Below are 19,678 nucleotides of genomic sequence, written 5' to 3' on the forward strand. Positions count from 1 at the left end.
CATGTCTAAAAACACTGATAATATCATAACTGAATAAACATACAATTTCATAGTTATACTAAATCATATTGCATCTCACTATTCATAAAATCATCTGATATAACTAGTAGTACTGAAATATACACAGAATGAATAGTTAGTTGATGTCATGTATTACCCCCCATAATGGGTTGTGCAGTCTGAAGGCGGGACTCGACAATGGCTGGCCGACCACGGCCGAATGTTTATAAGTATGATGGGCCCACCACACCCTAGTCCGGATTGCCAGGTGGACGTCTACAACTCTACACTGAAAGCCACATCGACTATCCATCTCCCACCCCTTCTACTGGTAGGGGCAGTTAGCATAAGTCTGAACTGAACTAAACTGTATAGTTACATTACAGTGCTCCTGAAAACTTATTTGAACTATCATCCGGGTTTTGATAACATAGAGTACATAATCATATATTATTTTAACATAAATAGATTGATAGCATTTTCTGAATTCTATCATAACATAAATAATCACAACCTTACACCGAATACATACATAACTGCGGCCTTACGCCGGCTAACATACATAACTGCAGCCTTGCACCGAACATATCATGGATACTGAACTGAGCATATGTACTGTTTATCATATATTCTAAAATCATAATTTCTTGTATTATCATGTTATTCTTGAAAACAACTATAAACATGTTTTTTTTGTAAATCTGACTTAACATGATACGATATACGTGAAATAATATTTATGTCACACAAAATGAATAAAATCATGAATTTTGTTCTAAAATCACATTTCCTGACATTTACACTAAAACATAATCCTGTGTAAAAACAGTAATTTCCTAGGTATATATATATTTTCCCAAATATACTTAAATATAATACATGCTTTCTGTAAATTAATCTGCTATTAATTAATATTAATTTTCATGAAAAATTACTGCTTTAGTTTACTCCCTTACTTGACTAATGGAAAGTCTCTAAGACAACTAGTCCTGCACATGCAAGGTTCCACATTCAACACCCTGAAAACAAAATTACCCCGAACAAAAGTTTAGTATTTCTTCAAATGCTTCCTTTTCTACAATTGTAGGAATGTCAAATACACAATAAAAAGTTTTACCCTGAATTTGGGATGGAGCCCAAGTTAGCCCTACCAATGATCTACTCCAGTAGACTTGAAAATAACTTTCCAGGAGTAGCATGGCAGTTTCAGATCGTCGATCCGGCAAAGAATGAACCCAAAATCTTAGAGAGAAGGAAGGAAAACCGAAGAGGAGAGAGAAACACCATTTTGCATACAAGTTCTATGTTGAAATCCATGTTTAGGGCTATTTATACACCTGCCCTTGTCGACGAGACACATCACTTCATTGACGAGGACATGAAAGGAGTTCTTCAACGAACGCTTATTCCTCGTCAACGAAATTCAGAGCTGAAAATAGCCCCTCGGTAACTACTCGTCAACGAGACGCATGTCCACGCGTTCGTCAACGAGACCCTGTTGAATTCCAATTACAATTTCTTTTTCTCTCCTTCTCATATTATTTAATTAATATAATTCACCGAGTCTCTACAGAGATGCTGTAGGTCAAGGGTCGGAAAGGAATGATTGGAGACAACACGGTGATTCATCACGCCCCCATTGCCCTAGGTGTAATCAGCACCATTGGGAAGAATGCCGGAGTAGGGGTGTCGTATGCTATAGATGCGGCAAACATGATTACATAGCTCGAGAACATCAAGAACCGCCGAACAATGCACGAACTCTGAATCAGAACTAGAGGAACAACCCGGTGCCTCACAGAGCCTCAGCGCGTGTCTATATGTTGTGTACACCTGAGGAGGGCAACACTAAAGGCCTAGGTAATATGTTTATGTTAGTATGTGTATTCATTTTGTTTAACTTTGTATGATTTTGTGTTGTATATGTTTGGATTGGCTGGAATTTATGAATGTGTGTAGCTAACTTTAAGGTGTGTAAATGGTTGACTAACGAATTTCAAGGACAAAATTATTTTTAGGAGGGGAGAATGTACGACTCGAAACATTTTAAATCTTTAAAATAATAAGAAGGATAATACGTAAAAAAGGAAAATAAAAGAAAGGTGAAAAGAAATTTAAAAGGGTAATTGGCAGGCGCTCATCAACGAGCTGAATTTTCTCATCGATGAGAAAACTATAGAGCCTCGTCATTGAGTATGCATGCCTTGTCAATGAGGGTTTACCGAGAGAGGTTCTCACATTCTGAATTTCATCGACGAGATCACGGTCTCTTCAATAAGTGGTGTTCTTGGGCTCATCGACGAGTCGAGATGTCTCGTCGATGAGGCCACATGGCAAGTCACTTATAAATAAGGAGAAATCAGTTTTTAACGGAGGAAAATTTATTTTCTTCTATTTCTTTCTCTAAGCCATGGCTCCTCTACCTTCTCTCTTCGATTCCGGGTTGGATTTAACTCGGTTTGACGATTGGAAGCTACCACGAGACTTCTAGGAAGATTCTCTACAATTTAGGCGGAGCGGATTTTCGATTTGAGAAGTTTGGGAAACATCCCAAAACTGGGGTAAGTGAGATAATTTAATATTTTATTATTATTTTGAGGTACTTGGAACCAAGGAAGTATTATATGGGCATTTTTCTAAGATTTTAGGAATTTGGAATTTTTGGAATATAGGGTCTCGTTTTGTTGATTTTAGGCAGGAATCTCGAGGAGCACGTAAGGGGAAATATTTTATAATAGCTTTTTAATAATTTTTAAAATTATTAATTTTGGGTATAATTTGTACATATTCAAGTATAATTTTCTGAACCATGCTGGTATTGAAAATACTGTTATATATATTATTGGGAAAAATTGTGTGGTTGAAACCATTCTTGTTAGTTAAATGATTGTGAGCATTGTGGAATGCTGAATCATTGAGACTACGAATAATGTTTGGCTGTGATTTCTACCTGATTGAATATACTGGTTGGTTATGGATATTGATGTTGTATATACTGTGGTAGAGCTGTGCATGTGTTGAGTGATTAATTTTGCTATTGGTTGTGTGTGGTTCATGTAAATTATGATATAGCGTTGGCAGTGGTATGAGGAGGTCGTTATATGGGCGTTTATATTGAGAGGTAAACAATGGCAGTGGTATGAGGAGGTTATTTAACTATTTACCATGAACGGGGTGGTTGTTATGTAACCTATGTGGTTTGATTTGTCCTGTGTGGACCTGTGTGGACATGTATACTATATGTTTGATAGTCCTGTGTGGACCATGTAATTTGTGTGATTGGTTAGTCCTATGTGGACCAGTCCGGTGTGGACGTGTATACTATATGTTTGATAGTCCTGTGTGGATGTTGTATGGATATTTTAATTATATATTAAACACATTAGTCACACACTGTTATAAATTATTTCTTCCTTATTGAGAGGTGTCTCACCTTGTCGATAATTTAATCTTTTCAGGATCCTGGTGATCGAGCTTAGATAGCTCCGGGGTAGGGTAGTTTTGTGAGTGGTACCATAACGGTTATGTTTTTAGTTTTTATGATTAATATATTTTATTCATGTTTTGTTTTATTAAGAATGAGATTGTAATTATTATGGATCTGCATGTGCATATATAGAACTCTGGTATTATATTCAAGGTTATTTTATTATTTTCGCTGCGTGAATGGTATCAAAGACGCGTGCTAGTCTCATAACACTCCCGGCCCCACGTGGTGGGTCCGAGGCGTTACAAAAACGCTGTTAATTTTTATTATTCTATTTTAACTTTTTCAAAAATATCAGATAGGTCCCAAACGGCTATAATTCTAGGGGTTTCTATATATGCCCCCTCATTTGCATGGTTTAGGACAAGATTAGCAAATACGATTAGCATATTTTCACTAAAATTCAAAAATCACATTTCTCATATTCAAGCCTCCTACCTTCATTCTTACTCATCCATATTGTCAAAATCCATTAGTAAGAGTGTTCTCATGTTCAACTCATTAATCTTACACTCTCATTTGCTTGTTTTGATTGAGATTCATTTTATTTTGAGAGTAAGCTTTAAGTTTTTATAGGAGACTTCGTTAATAAGTCTTTCGTAGGAAAAACTTATTTGAGCTTGTGAGTTTTGCATAACCATTGCAATACTCAAGAGCTTGTACTGTATTTTAATTGTGAAATAAGCTTTTAAAAACCAATTTCAAATATCAATTTATTGACTCTTGACCTGGTCAAATTCGTCGACGAAATAGCACCTTCATCGGCAAGCTACAGAAGGTCGTTCGTCGACAAAAGAAGAGCTTTGTTGACGAATTCTAAACCTGATATTTTCGGTCGTTCTGGATCTCTTCGTCAACGAGACTCTGAATTTCAGCGATGAGACACCTAAAGGCCGTCGTCAATGAGAACCTGAACCTCGTCAACGAAGCCTGCTGTTCTACTTTTGAAATTTCCTTTCTTATTTAATTTTTCTTATTTTTTATGAGTTCGAGTCTCTACAATCTCCCCTCATTATAAAAATTTTGTCCTCGAAATTTGCTAACTCTTTTCTATCACATCATTATAACTGTTACTGCTTCGACTCTAGGAAGAGTCGACGACCACCCACATAGCAACCCTGTCCTAAATTTATTACATGCCCTCTCTTATGGCAGAGGAATACAGTTGTTCCACATAGTGTCTCCAGAATTTACAATACCATACATAATTTTCCCAAAGACCATGCATACATAAACTCATAACAACTGACAAACTAAACATACGTACCTTACCTGGCCTACATATAAAACTAAAAGATACTTGTTCAACAGTACTAGTCTGTCTAACACTGCTCATCACTGAAAAGTTGTGGGTACTTCTAGTGTATTTTTGTCTCTAAATCCCAAGAAGCCTCCTCAACTGCATGATTATGTCACAGTACCTTTACTAACGGTATTTCCTTTGTACGTAGCTTCTGTACCTTCTGATCCAGAATTCGAACTGGTACCTCCTCGTAAGTCAACACATCTCTGATCTCTAACGGTTCATAGCTGATCACGTGCGTAGGATTTGACACGTACTTCCTCAATACTAATACATGGAAGACGCTATGAACTCTAGAAAATGCTGGTGGTAACACTACTCGATAAGCGACTGGACCAATCCTTTCCAAGATCTCAAACGGCCCAATGTACCGAGGACTCAACTTGCCTTTCTTTCTAAACCTCATCACTCGCTTCATCGGAGAAATCCTTAAGAATACCATATCCCCAATCTCGAACTCTAGCACCCATCGGCTAGTATCTGCATAACTCTTTTGTAGACTCTGTGCTACCTTTATCCTCTCCCTGATAAATTCGATCTTTGCAAAGGTCTACTGAACTAATTCTGATTCCAACACCTACCGTTCGCCTACCTCGTCCCAGTACAACAGAGATCGACACCGGCGACCATAAAAGGCCTCATATGGTGCCATCTCGATACTAGCCTGATAGCTATTATTATACGCAAAATTGACTAAAGACAGATACCTGATCCAACTACCGCCAAAACCCAGTACACACGCCCGCAGCATATCCTCCAAAATCTGAATGGTCCTCTCGGACTGTCCGTCTGTCTACGGGTGAAATGCAGTACTGAAGGTAAGTTGAGATCCTAAAGCATCCTACAAACTCTTTCAAAAATGAAATGTGATTCGTGGATCTCGATATGAAACTATAGAAATCGGGACACCATGAAGCCATACTATCTCCTACACATAAAGTTCTTTCAGCTTATCCATGGAATAACTGATCCTTCCCAGAACGAAGTGCATAGTCTTCATCAACCGATCCACTATAACCCAAATAGCGTTCTTCCCATGCACCGCCAAAGGGAGTCCCAACACAAAGTCCATCGAGATATGCTCCTACTTCCACTTGGGGATGTGAAGTGGTTGTAGTTATCCTACTGGCCTCTAGTGCTCAGCCTTCACCTGCTGACACGTCAGGAACTGCTCTACGAAATGGGCGATCTTTCTTTTCATATTAAACCACCCAAAAGAATCTCGCAGATCCCTATACATCTTTGTGCTTCCTAGATGTACCGCATATAAAGAGCCATGTGCCTCTTCCAGGATGGTTCGTTTAATATCGTCATCATTCGGCACACAAATCCGGGTGTGAAATCTCAACACCCTGTCATCAGAGACAATAATATATGCATTCATCCCATCCTGTATTCCACTCACAATCTCTATCAGCTCTACATCTTTCATCTAAGCTCATCTGATCCTCTTCTATAAGGTTGGTTGCACTACTAGGCCAGCAATGAATGTTTGGTGATTTCCTCTTACTGACTCTACCCTCAACCTTTCCAAGTTCATCCTAATCTCATGTTGAATCCCAACTGCTGAGACTAATGCAAGTACTAACTTTTGACTCAACGCATCGGTTACCACATTAGCTTTCCTAGGATGGTAACTAATAGTGCTTTTGTAGTCTTTAATCAACTCAAGCCACTTGTGTTGCCTCATATTCAACTCCTTCTCGATGAAGAAGTATTTGAGACTCTTATGATCAGAAAAGATCTCGCACTTTTCACTATATAAGTAGTGTCGCCAGATCTTTAGTGCAAATACCACTGCTACCAGCTCTAAGTCATGCGTAGGGTAGTTCTTCTTGTACTCATTGAGTTGGCAAGAAACATACGTTATAATTTTTCCCTGTTGCATCAAAACACACCCGAGCCTTTTCTAGGATGCGTCACTATAGATCACGTAACCACCATCCCTGATGGAATGGTTAACACTAGGGTTGTGACTAGACGTTGCTTCAACTCCTAGAAGCTCTATTTACACTCACTAGTCTTGTCAAACCTGCTGTTCTTCCTCGTAATTTGTGTCAAAGGACTTAACAGCCTAGAAAACCCTTGATGAATCAGCGATAGTACCCAGCTAGACCCAAGAAACTTCTGATCTTATGTATGTTCTTCGGTCTCACCTAGTTTACTACTGCCTCTACTTTGCCCGGGTCTACTGATATTCCTTCCTTAGACACTACATGTCCTAGAAATGCAACCTGTTATAGCCAGAACTCGCATTTCTAGAATTTAGCAAACAATCTGTTCTCTTTGAGTGCCTAAAGTACCAGCATCAAATAAGCTTCATACTCTATAGGACTCCTCAAATAAATCAAGATGTCATCAATAAATACCACCGCGAACTGATCTAAGTACCAATGGAACACTCTATTCATCAGATCCATGAATGCTGCAGGCACATTCATCAAATCAAATGGCATAACCAAAAATTCATAATGGCCATTCCGGGTTCGAAAGGCTGTCTTCGATACATCCTCTGACTTCACCTTCAACTGGTGATACCCGGATCGCAGATCGATTTTAGAAAAAATCTGAGTACCCTTCAGCTGGTCAAACAAGTCATCAATACATGGTAACGGGTATTTTTTCTTTACTGTTACCTTGTTAATTTCTCTGTAATCGATGCACATTCTCATCGACCCATCTTTCTTCTTCACGAACAACATCGGTGCTACCCAAGGTGATATGCTCAGTCTAATGAAACCAATATCCAGAAGTTCCTATAATTGCTCCTTTAGCTCTTTCAATTCAGTCAGAGCCATTTGATACGGAGCCTTGGAGATTGGCACCATCCCTGGAGTCAACTCAATGGTGAACTCCACTTCATGATCAGGAGGTAACCTCGGTAAGTCCTCCAGAAATATGTCCAAGAACTCCCTTATCATTGGGATATCCTACAACTTTTGTCCTTTGGTGCTTCTTTCACATACACAAGGTACCCCTGAACACCCTCAGAAGAAATCTCCTTTCCTGTATCGCTGAAAGGATTTGTGGTGCAGAGTGCACACACAACCCTACGAACCTAAATTCTTGCTCCTCTGGAGGCCTGAATACCACCTCCTTCCTGTGACAGTCTATACTTGCATAGCTAGATGCTAGCCAATCCATCCCTAGAATAATGTCAAACCCATGCATATCGAAGATAATTAAACTAGCAGGCAGCCTTTTCCCCTAAATCTCAAATGGGTAGTCTTTAACCACCTTACTGCATATAATAACTGACCTTTTCGGCATGGCCACACCTAACTTAACGCCTAATGACTGAACCTCTAATTCACATACTTTAACAAACCTCGTGGATATAAACGAGTGGGTTGCAGCTGAATCAAAAAGCACAATAACTTTATTGGAAAGCATATAAATAATAGATGTAACTACATCTCCTGCATTCTCGGCATCACCTAGCGTCATAGAGTACACCCGTGCCTGGGCTGTATTCCCCTGATGACGACCTCGGGTTGCTTGATTCCCCCCCCCCTATACAGCTACTGATGTGGGTACTTCAATGTCACGTGATAGTCTCGCACTTGATGCCCTGCTACACTGCACTGGTAGCAGACAGTTGTTCTAGACCTACACTCACCCAAATGATTCTTATGACATCTAGGACAAGTGGCACTCTGAGAACTCCTTTAAGAGGCTCGAGATCCCGTTTCCTGCCACTGACCCGTAAAATTACTGGGACGATTCCATGTACTCTAAATGGAGCTAGACTGAGACCCTTGAGACAAGGGCCTCTTCTCCTAGTTCGCCTTACTCTCCCATTCCTGAATACTGGTCTCCGTCGCCATGGCTCTTTCTACCAGCTTCATAAAGTCCTGGACCAATAACATCGCCACCTACGTGCGTATAGCCTGCTTAAGCCCTCTCTCAAACATCCAAGCCTTTTTTCAGCTCATCCGAGACAATATGTGAAGCAAATTGGGATAGCTTCACAAATCTGGCCACATACTACTGCACTAACAAAGACCCCTGCGTCAGATGCAAGAAATCCTTTACTTTCGCCTCTCTAGTGACAATGAGGAAGTATCTGCTAAAGAATACTTCCCTAAAATAGCTCCAGGTAATATGTACATACCCTAGCCACTGTTTGTCCACCATTTTAGCCGATCTCCACCATCTCTTTGCGTCTCCCACCAGTTTAAATGTGGAAAACCTCACTTTCTGCTCCTCTATGCATTCCAGCACCCCCAATAGTTCCTCCATCTCGTGAATCTAGTCTTCCGCTGCAATTGGGTTTGGTCCTCCCAAGAATGCTAGCATGTTCTCCCAAGAAAAATGCTGGAACGTGAAGCCTCTATCAGCCACTAACTGACCATGTTCACAAGAACCCCTCTGAATTTCCTTTCTAGCTTGGCGTGCTAAACTGTGCAGCATAGCTGAGGCCTTAATGTCATCTTCGTTGGAGGCATCCACATGATTGTCCCCTCTAGACATGACCTCCTTTCCCCTAGGTTCCATCCTAAATATAGGATAGAAACTGACTTTGAAATATCACATTTATCATGGTCGATATGAATATGGAATGACTAACAATTAAAACATACAAATTTGTAGTTTAAAGAATTCACTTATACATTATTGCTACAAAACTGCCAAGGTATCGGCCCCTAATCATGACGCTGATACTACATGCATACTTTTCCCACCTATCATGCTCAACCTAAGTTTCTGAGCTCCAGTCCCTCAACCTAGAAACGAAACCATCGGTGGATTTACCATGATTTTCCTGAAATTGTTAGTCTAGAAAAAACATAGAAGATCGCTAAAAGATCACTGTCCGTAACTTATCTCAACCTATACTATGGTAATTATTACGGACAAAGTCTACAAAACCTAGCAAACTTAGGCTCTAATACCACCTGTAACGCCCCGTCCAGCCACATGGGCCCGAAGTGCTACTTTAGTGACGTCTATATACCTAATGCCATAATCATTAAACATAGATGCAGCGAAAATAATGAAACATTCACTAAACATACATTACTAGAGTTCTAAGTCCTTTCACACATATAAGTTTCCAAACATCCATATTACAATCTAACCCAAAACTGGACAACTAGTTTGGTCCATACAACCATAATACATATCCATTAACTTACAACATAACTTACATACACCTGAGTTCATACAGATCCTCTCAAAAAGACTATTCTAACTTTCACCCCCTAACGCTGCTAAGCACGTTACCTGTTATTTCTTTAAAAGATGATTTGTATGATGGGGTGAGATACTTCTCAGTAAGGGTGATCAAGTTAATATTAGTGTGTGGGCAGCATGCATTAGTGTTTACAGAAAAACATTCATTCTTCATATAATCGAAAATAATTGTCTTTACATCATACGTAATTATACGATTGAAAATACTCGTTTCATCTTCCTAACATAAATATTTCATTAATCACATAACATCATTTACATAAATATATAGATATGCATAAAAGACACCTCCTGGGACTAACTCCATGTATAAACCCCTATGGTCAAGGTTGTGCTGCCCGAAAGCTGGACAAAGCCTGGGGTGATCAACCCAGAGAAAGTCAACATTCATCCGCGTCATAACTCCAACTACGCAGGCATCTGCAACTTACTTGCATGGCCCGATTACCCTATTGTGTCCTGAAAGTCTGGGCTTCCAAGTATGGTACACCCTCTACCAAGGCTAATCGGCATAAACCACCAACAACACCCTCGTAATATAGTATGGGCGCATATGATCACATACATAATTCCTTGCAATGGTACCGTGCTAATAATATAATGGTCCATCAGGGTTCTTAAAGCATATCATGCAATTTAAGTAATAAAACCATATTTTATATAAAACCTGACATAGTACAAAACTCAGCCCTCACGGCCTTCATACATATAAAACTCGGTCCTCGTGACCATCATATAAATCTCCCTCCATTTTCATAAACAGTTCCAGTATTTCACAAACATTCATCATTTCGGTTATGAAATAGTATGTATATATCATTCATGTCACACCCCAAACCCGGAAATGGGAACTAGGGGTAATCTAACATGTCCCTGTATCCAACAAATCAACCAAAGATACAGTACGATCAATGAGGGTCCAACCCCGTGGGTTTCCCAGACACCCTATGCACATCCATAAACAAAAGAATATACTTAGCGGAAAAGTCTTTCTATACATACATGGTACCATACTAGAGTCTATACAATAAGAGTCCACGCTCCATAGTACAAAACCTAACTCGGTTATCAACCATACTTCAAAATGACAACCTGAGAACCAAAAGTCCTAGCACTTACCTAAGCACTATTCGCGGTACACTGACCACTACGCTCCTACACCCAGAAGCTAACTCCGGTTACCCGAAGGACCTAAAAATATGTACGTACAGCAGGGGTGAGACACATCTCAGTAAGGCAAACACAGGTTATATTGGTGTGTGACATTCGAGTGTTATCATGATAGCAATACATACACAGTTAAATGTAGTTCCAGTACTAATTTTCACAATAGTGCATACACGCACACACACATGATCAAGCAATCTCGGTGTCGTCACACCCTTCAGCCTGAAGCCAGCTCGCGATATCCGGTGTTGGCCCATAGCCAACCCGCAAAACATGGCACCACCAGCACATGGCTAGTCCCAAACTCCCATGGCATCGTATCGGCGCAAACTGGTGGATCCACACCCTTTCGTGATCAGGCGGTAAGGCTCACGCCATCGGATATAGAGCCAGACACTCTTGCCAAACATGGCATAGCGATTTCATATGCCCACGAATATAAAGTCGGACACTCTTAGTACCTGAAACAAATTCAGAACCCCGTTCCTACTCGCATTTCAACCAAAATACAACACATGCATGCTTATATAACCAAAAAAACCACACCCATTTGGTAATCAAAAATAATGGTCTTCCAAACACATAAACAGTTTAAACAAAGTCAAAGCACGGTCATCCCTATTACATGGTACAAATCAACATATATATATATATATGGTTTTTCCAACAAAATCAGGGATGCAACCAAACTCACTTTTTTCCCAAAACTATAATCATGAAAAACCCATAGTTTCACCCACTAGATTCCCCCAAATGATTAACCAAAATGCATACAAGACCGTGGACCACAGTTCCACCGAGTCCGATCTCAAAAATAACCAACATAAATTGTATTCCCTTACCTTTTCCTCGAATGAAAATTCCCAAACTCCAAGGCCCCTAAACAGCAAACCGAGTTCCAAAACCTACAACATACAGTATAGAATATACTCACAACACTGTTATCAAAACTACCGAATTAGAATTGAAAACCGAGTCTTACCTTGATTTTACACCAAAACCCAAAAAATGGCTGAATCGAAAATCATATCCGTAGAACTTGTAGGGAATTCTTCCACGATCCTCGTGGTAACTTCGGATTTACGATTCTCACTTCCTACGGTGAAGCAATCTAGAGAGATGGAGAGTATGAAGAGTTTCTAGAGAGATAGAAAGAGAGAATGAGATTTCTTAGTTGAGAAGTAATGAAAATAGATATTTATAGTACCCTTGACTTAGCAGCTTTCGTTGAAGAATTGCATTCTCATCGACGAGGCCTTATAGATAGCTCATTGATGAGACGACAACCTCATCGACGAGCCTGGGATTTCTGATTTTTTGAAATCTCTTGGCTTCCCCTCGTCGACAAACACTGAATTTCGTCGCACTTCACAATTCCTCTCAGCTTCTCCTCGTCGACGAACATCTGCTCCTCGTCGACAAGAAGTATAAGGCCTTTGTCGACGAACTCTGGCTTCGTCAACAAAGCCTGTTTAATTACCTTTTTACCCCCTCTCTTAATTAATTAAACCCATATTTCACGGTGCGAGTTCTTACAATTCACCTGCCACACAATTTCTTGTACTTTGAATATAGCTCGTAGGCAACCAAGAAAAACATAGCATATATATAGTTTAAAACATAAAACCGAGCTTTCCACTATTCATTTTACCAAAAATATCATAACATATATCTTAGGTTTGAAAACAAGTCATTTGAATGGTTGGTTTTAGAAACTTCAACTAAAAACATTAATATACTTACTCCATAAACATTTCAAATGGTTCAATTTCATTAAAAAGTTGACTTAACTTAATCCCCTTACCTATTTCTGAAAAAGAATCTGAAACGTTCAAAAATCAAACCCTAACTTTTTCCTGAGATCAAGAATCTACTCCACTAGGATTGTAAATATTGGCTCCCTAATCCTTATGGTAACTTCTAATCGTTGATTCGAGTGACAAACGACGAAGAAACCGAAGAGAGAGAGAGAGAGAGAGAAAGTATGGTTTGTGGTTCTAGAGAGAAAAAGAGAGAGACAGTTTTAGCTTTCTTAATGAAGAAGCAAACAAAAATCCTATTTATAGACTCTTGATCTGGTTAAATTCGTCGATGAAGTGGCGCCTTCGTCGATAAGCTACAGAAGGTCATTCGTCAATGAAAGAAGAGCTTCGATGATGAACCCTAAACCTGTTATTTTCAACCATTCTAGATCTCTTCGTCGACGAGACTCTGAATTTCGGCGACGAGACACCTAAGGGCCTTCGTTGATGAGAACCTCGACCTTGTTGACGAAGCTTACTGTTCTAATTTTAAAATTTCCCTTTATTATTTAATTTTTCTTACTTTTTTCTGGTTCGGGTTTCATCAAACCCCCTATCCACTATGTACTCTATCTGTGATCTCTATTATTTATGCGTCATGCATCTGAGTGATCTAAATTTTCTCTAGTTTAGTCGGCTAAAGTACTAGACTAGCAATAAATGCCTAGTGATCCTCCTCTACTAGATCCACCCCAAGCCTTTCCAAATCCATTATGATCTAATGTTGCATCACCACTGTTAACATTGAGGCACTGCCTAATTTCCGACTCAGGGAATCAGCTACCACATTTGCTTTCCATGGGCAATAACTGATGGTACAATCGTAATCTTTAATTAATTCCAACCATCTCCTCTACCTCATATTCAACTCTTTCTGTGTGAACAAATATTTCAAACTTTTACGATCTGTAAAGATCTCACATTTCCTACCATATAGATAATGCCTCCAGATCTTTAAGGCGAACACCACTGCAACCAACTCTAAATCATGCATCGGATAGTTCTTTTCATATTTCTTCAGTTGTTGATAAGCGTATGTGTTGACCCTATGGGTCATACTCTATTTTGATTATGACAAATACTCCGATATTTAATATTTGCCAAGTTGTTGTGTAGGTTTACAATGACCATATCATATAATGGCATTTGGAGTCCTGGAGGAAAATGACGACCCTAGTTGATCTTTATTGTTGTAATTCTTATTCATTTGGGTCTATAATAATTATTTATTCAAAGGTCTGTAATAATCAGTGCATGGCATGCATATAGGACTATAAAGCTCAAATGACCATAGACAGACTTCGGTCGACTGATGCCAAGTTTTTTAGGCTAAGTCAAAATGTCTAAAACCTTAGAAAGATCCTAGGTCCTTGCACTTACACTTAGGATAATCCCCAATATCACATATACTATCAAAAGAATAAATTGAATTAAATCAGGACTTATAGGGCAAAATTGTAAGGTTTCAGGCGACCGAACCCCTGGTGTTCAAAACACCTCGGGCGATTGAACCCTTGACCAGTCAGAAGGTTGACTTGGTTTCGAGCAGCCGAACCAATTTGACTGTAGCATCCTCGAGCGACCGAACCGTTATTTTGACTTTTCCCACTAACTCGGCGGCCCAAACTTCACCTTCAAATCTGCCTCGGGCTACTGAATACATAAGTTCGGCAAACCAAACTCAGGAACGGGTGACTGAACCATAGTATTTTGAAATCACCTTTGGTTTAGCAGACCGAACCCTTATCCAGGCACCCGAACGTTCAAAAATGTATTTTTCTGTTGTCTGTTTTAGCGATCGAACTTCAGGCCCCCGAAACTCTCGGGTTGCTTAATTTTTAACCACAATAACTTGAGTTAATTTAGGGTAAAATGGTTTAAAACAAATTTAATTATCCCCTCCATGTCCCAACGGTCATATTTTTGGTAGAGGCTATACATATACCCTCATTTGTAATAATTAGTATGTGATTAGCGATTTTAATTAGCAAAATTTTCTTTGAATTTTTGAGGGCCCTATTCCTTCATACAAACCCCCACATACTCATATACTATCCTTCTCTTGAGAAATCAAAGCCTTGTGAATGTTTATATATTGTTCTACATTGCTATAAACTCTCATTACATTTTTTGATTTTTGATTTTCATAATGAGAGTTAAGCAAATATTTTTCCAATGATTTAATTTGATAAATCTGAGTGTGAGAAAAATCTTACAGCTAAGTGGGTCTTTGCATGGTTATTGCAAGACTCATTAGGACTTGTATTTTTGAGTGTGCAAAAATATTTTTACAAGTTCTTACTTGAATATCTCTTTGTACTTAGATATTGAGAAAATTATTTTTGAAATATTCTAAATTTCCATTGGTATAAATATTTGAAACCCTAAAGCTTGAATGAGATTTATATTTACTTAGTTTCATATATTAGCTTGTTAATACACTTTTGTGCCTGATTGAACATTGATATTAGATTGAGTGTTTTTGCACACGTATTGCACTGAGCTTATAGTTCCTATTTGTTTGAGAAGCATTAATTAGTGCTTGTGCTGAATCGGTACATAGTCTGCTTAGTCAAAAAGCATTTATTTGTAAGCCAAATTTTCATATTCGTTGTATTCCACGCGTGGGCCTAAAAAGGGAGACAAGCCTTGTTGAATAATCTTGGATTAGCTTAGATCCGGTTAGGAAAGCTAGGTGCACCATCCTGGTAAGGTGCGGTTGTAGGTTAAGGTCAGCCCCGTTAATTGACCTAGTTGTAACCGGTGCCGCTCCACCCGTTAAGTGAGCATTAATGGAATCCTCGGGCTTGTGAGTTAGTGGTAGGGACGTAGGCACAGTTGGTCGAACCCCGATACTTTATATTTCTGCAATTTATTTTCCACACTTTTATTTTCAACACATGTATATTGTATGCTTGATTCATTATATGTTGTACATGTGTTGATTGAGTTTAAAATTGCATAGACAGACCATAGGTTGCGTAATACTACTGATTTGGATAAACCTAGGTAGGACAAAATTTTAAAAACCTAATTCACCCCTCCCCCCCTTCTTGGGAATACACCACAACTAACAATTGGTATTAGAGTCTCGTGACATTGACTTAAACTTTTTTGCTAAAAGATTGAGATGGCTCACATTGGTGTATTCCCATTCATCGAGGGATGATCACCTTTCAGTCATCCAGTGTTTTGTGGTGTTGATTACACTGCCTGGAAATTTAGAATGAGCATATTTATAAAAGCAAGGGACTAGAAGGCTTGGGAAGTGATTGCTAAAGGGAGTGGTGCTAACATTTTTGAACATGAATTCAACTTAATTAATTTTAATGCCATGCATATGTTATACTGCTTTTTAGATTCTAACATCTTTCTTGAGATCATTGCATGTAGAAGGGCACGGGAAATAGGGGATGAACTTGAAAGAAAATATGGAAAATCCCTAGAGAATGAAACCACCACTCAGGAAGTGGTAAATAATAGGGAAATTACATTAACAAACAGAGAGGTATATGCCCTTATCTCAGGTTCTATAGATGATTCTATTGCTAAATGCTATGATTTGTCAAATGGTGAATTGTTTGTTGAATTTCATGATAATTCTGTTAATAATGCATGCAATGATTCTTATGAAAAATTTTGTGATATATCTTATGATGAATCATTGATTGTTTCTGATGATGATGTTGTATGCATTGATTCATATGATAGTTACAGAGATAAATCTTGTATTGAATCATGCAATGAGTTTTATGATGAAAGCATGTCATTGAGTAGACAACTAGAAAAGCATTCATCTAAAATTTATAAGTCTCTAGTTAGAATGTCTTATCATAAAACTTTTCTGAAAAATCAAAACAAAAGGTTGGCAAAACAGTTAAAAAATCTAAGAAAATATGATGCCGCCTTATAGAAGAAAAAGTTTACAAATATATTGAAAATTATCTGCCTAGCAGAAGAAATAGGGGATAATAAACCCTTAGGAATTAAAAGAAATAAATATTTGAAAAAGGGTTCATACTTTAAGTCCCATAGTTATAAAAATCTCTTTATGAGTAAAACCAGAATAAATAAGTACAATCTTTCTTGAGCATATAAAACTTGCTTATACACTGGAAAGATAAGGCACATGAAATATAATTATCCACCTAAAGGTGTTAGGGGTTTAGGCAAAGAAATGAAATGGATAATTAGCAAGGCAAACCCCATAAGATCTAAGGAAGATCGGATTCCAATAGAAAGTATATAAATATTTTAATCCTCTCTTAGTTCCTAAGTTTAATGGTAGTGATGACTGTAGGCTTGTGAAGTGGTTGGTATTGGCTACCATGTATGCAAAAATTTGTCTGCTGGTTCCTGTGTGATGTGCAAATGTAAGAAAATTCAAATTCTGCATATATGACCATTGGTCACATCTATGGGTTTGACACCAATGAGTGATTGAGGATGAGTTGAGAGAATTGATGTACAAACTGGAATTAAAATGATGCGTGAAAAGAACAGTGCATGAGCTAGCAGCCATGCAAAGGTGTATATTGGCCATGCACAAAGGAAGCTGGTCGTGTGCATTTAATGACTTACGCCTTATGCATTTAATGCGCTGGTTGCCATGCATCATTAGGGTCATGTGCGTGTGTCAAGAGAATGTACGTGAGTTGGAGCCATGTGAAGAACAAAGCCCATGCACAAACAACATGGGCTGGGTGCTGGATCTCATGGGCAGCCTGTGAGCCGTCCATGCATGCACAAACAACATGGGTCGTGCGCTGGGCCCATGCACTAGAAGAAAATAGCGGCTGGCCTGAGGGTTTAAAGGAATGCTTTTTTAGATTTTTGGAGAGGTATGCCTTGGGGGAAGAGTGTCGCAGAAGCTTCTCCAACCTATAGCCATTCTCTTCTTCTTTTCTCTTTCTCTCTCTCTCTCTCTCTCTCTCTCCCTCCCTCCCTCCTTTTGAATGTAATGTTTGTAAGAATTGTTTTCATGGTTAAGTGTTGGGGTTGAATCCTGGAGTAACAATCACACACGAAGAAAATAAACATCCACAATGGAACATGTGGTTGGTCGAATCGACCTACGTCCACGAAGCACACACCACTTCACTATACTAGGAGAATATTACAAGAAGGAGCCATACTGCTCATCTCTCTCTCTCTCTCTCTCTCTCTCTCTCTCTCACCACAACTCTCTGCTCTGCACACACACTCTCTGCGCACAACACTACACACTTCACATCTCACACACACAACAATCAACACACTGCAATCTGCACAACTCCACACACAAATATATATACAACGGGGGAGTAAAATTCAAAGGAGGTGGCTACAGATTTCAGCATAGTCTGCAGAAGTTGGTGGCCATCGGTCTCTAATGTCAAAGATAATGGCTGGGCTGGTGTGGCTTTCGGTGACTCCACACCTCTAATCTCAACAATCTCCCACTTGGAGATGAAGATAACATCTCAACCAGTGTATAGGCAAATGATGTGCTCATGTCTATCTTCAAGCATGAAGACCAATTGAAGTTGGGCACAACTTCAACTTCTCTGTAGTCACCATCTTCGTCAACATGTCAGATGGATTTCTACTACCTTGAATTTTTCAAGTGTCAGTACTCCATCCTCTAATACAGATATGATGAAGTGATAACGCAGTCCAATATGTTTAGTTTTGGAATGAAATGCAGAGTTCTTTACTAGATGTATCGCACTTTGACTGTCGCTGTACAAAACATTCCTCTCCTGCGTAAATCCAAGCTCTGTCAACAAACCCTAAAGCCAAATCATCTCTTTGCTAGCTTCCATCACTGCTATATACTCAGCTTCTGTTGTGGATCGGGCAACAATCTTTTGTATCTGCGACATCCAACTAACAGTTGTTGTACAACAGTGAACACATATCCGGTGGTACTCCTGTAGTGATCAACTTCACCAGCAAAATCGGCATCTACATTGTAATGACCTAAAAAATAATGGTAATTAAATAATAATAAAAAATGGAAAAAGGAAATAAAAAGGGGGCAAAGCAGGTTTTTGTTTACGAAAGCGAAGCATTCGTCGACGATGTGGCATATTGGGCTCTTCGACAAAGGTGTACTTCGTTGATGAGAAAATACTGAGAAAGGTTTTAGGTGATTCATTATTTCGTCGATGAGGAGAGAGTTCATTGACGAACTGTCTTCTTGACCTCATCGACGAGGTGACATGGCTCGTCGACGAAGGCTAATGTATAAGTATGCTAAAATCGGACTATGATATGTTTTACTGGCATACGGGCCAAGCTATGGTAAAATATGAAATACCGACATACAGGCCGATGATTTTTATGATATATATAAATATGCAAAATGATGTCGATAGATGACTGGCAATTATTGTAATGAAAATTCATTATTACAGTTTGATTATACGCTATATGTTTCATAACTGGTTGCTTGGTTTAGGCACACGTGCACGGTACCGTTGGCTATGTGTTCATGTTCATCATGATATTGTGTTAACGCTACTGTACGGAGTAGCATAAGGACGGATGGTCGATGTGGTTTTAAGAAGTGTGAGTGCCCCTGGTGTACGGACCAGGTATGGTAGACTCATCGGACTTACAAACTATACTTTTGACTTGGCAGTGGTCGGCCAACCATTGTCAGGTCTCGCCTTCGAGCCACACAACCCAGTCATGTGAGGGTAATACATGACAATAGCCAGTTAACCTACCAGAGTTGTT

This window comes from Malania oleifera, chromosome 3 (assembly GCF_029873635.1).
Source record: "Malania oleifera isolate guangnan ecotype guangnan chromosome 3, ASM2987363v1, whole genome shotgun sequence".
Taxonomy (NCBI): Eukaryota; Viridiplantae; Streptophyta; class Magnoliopsida; order Santalales; family Ximeniaceae; genus Malania; species Malania oleifera.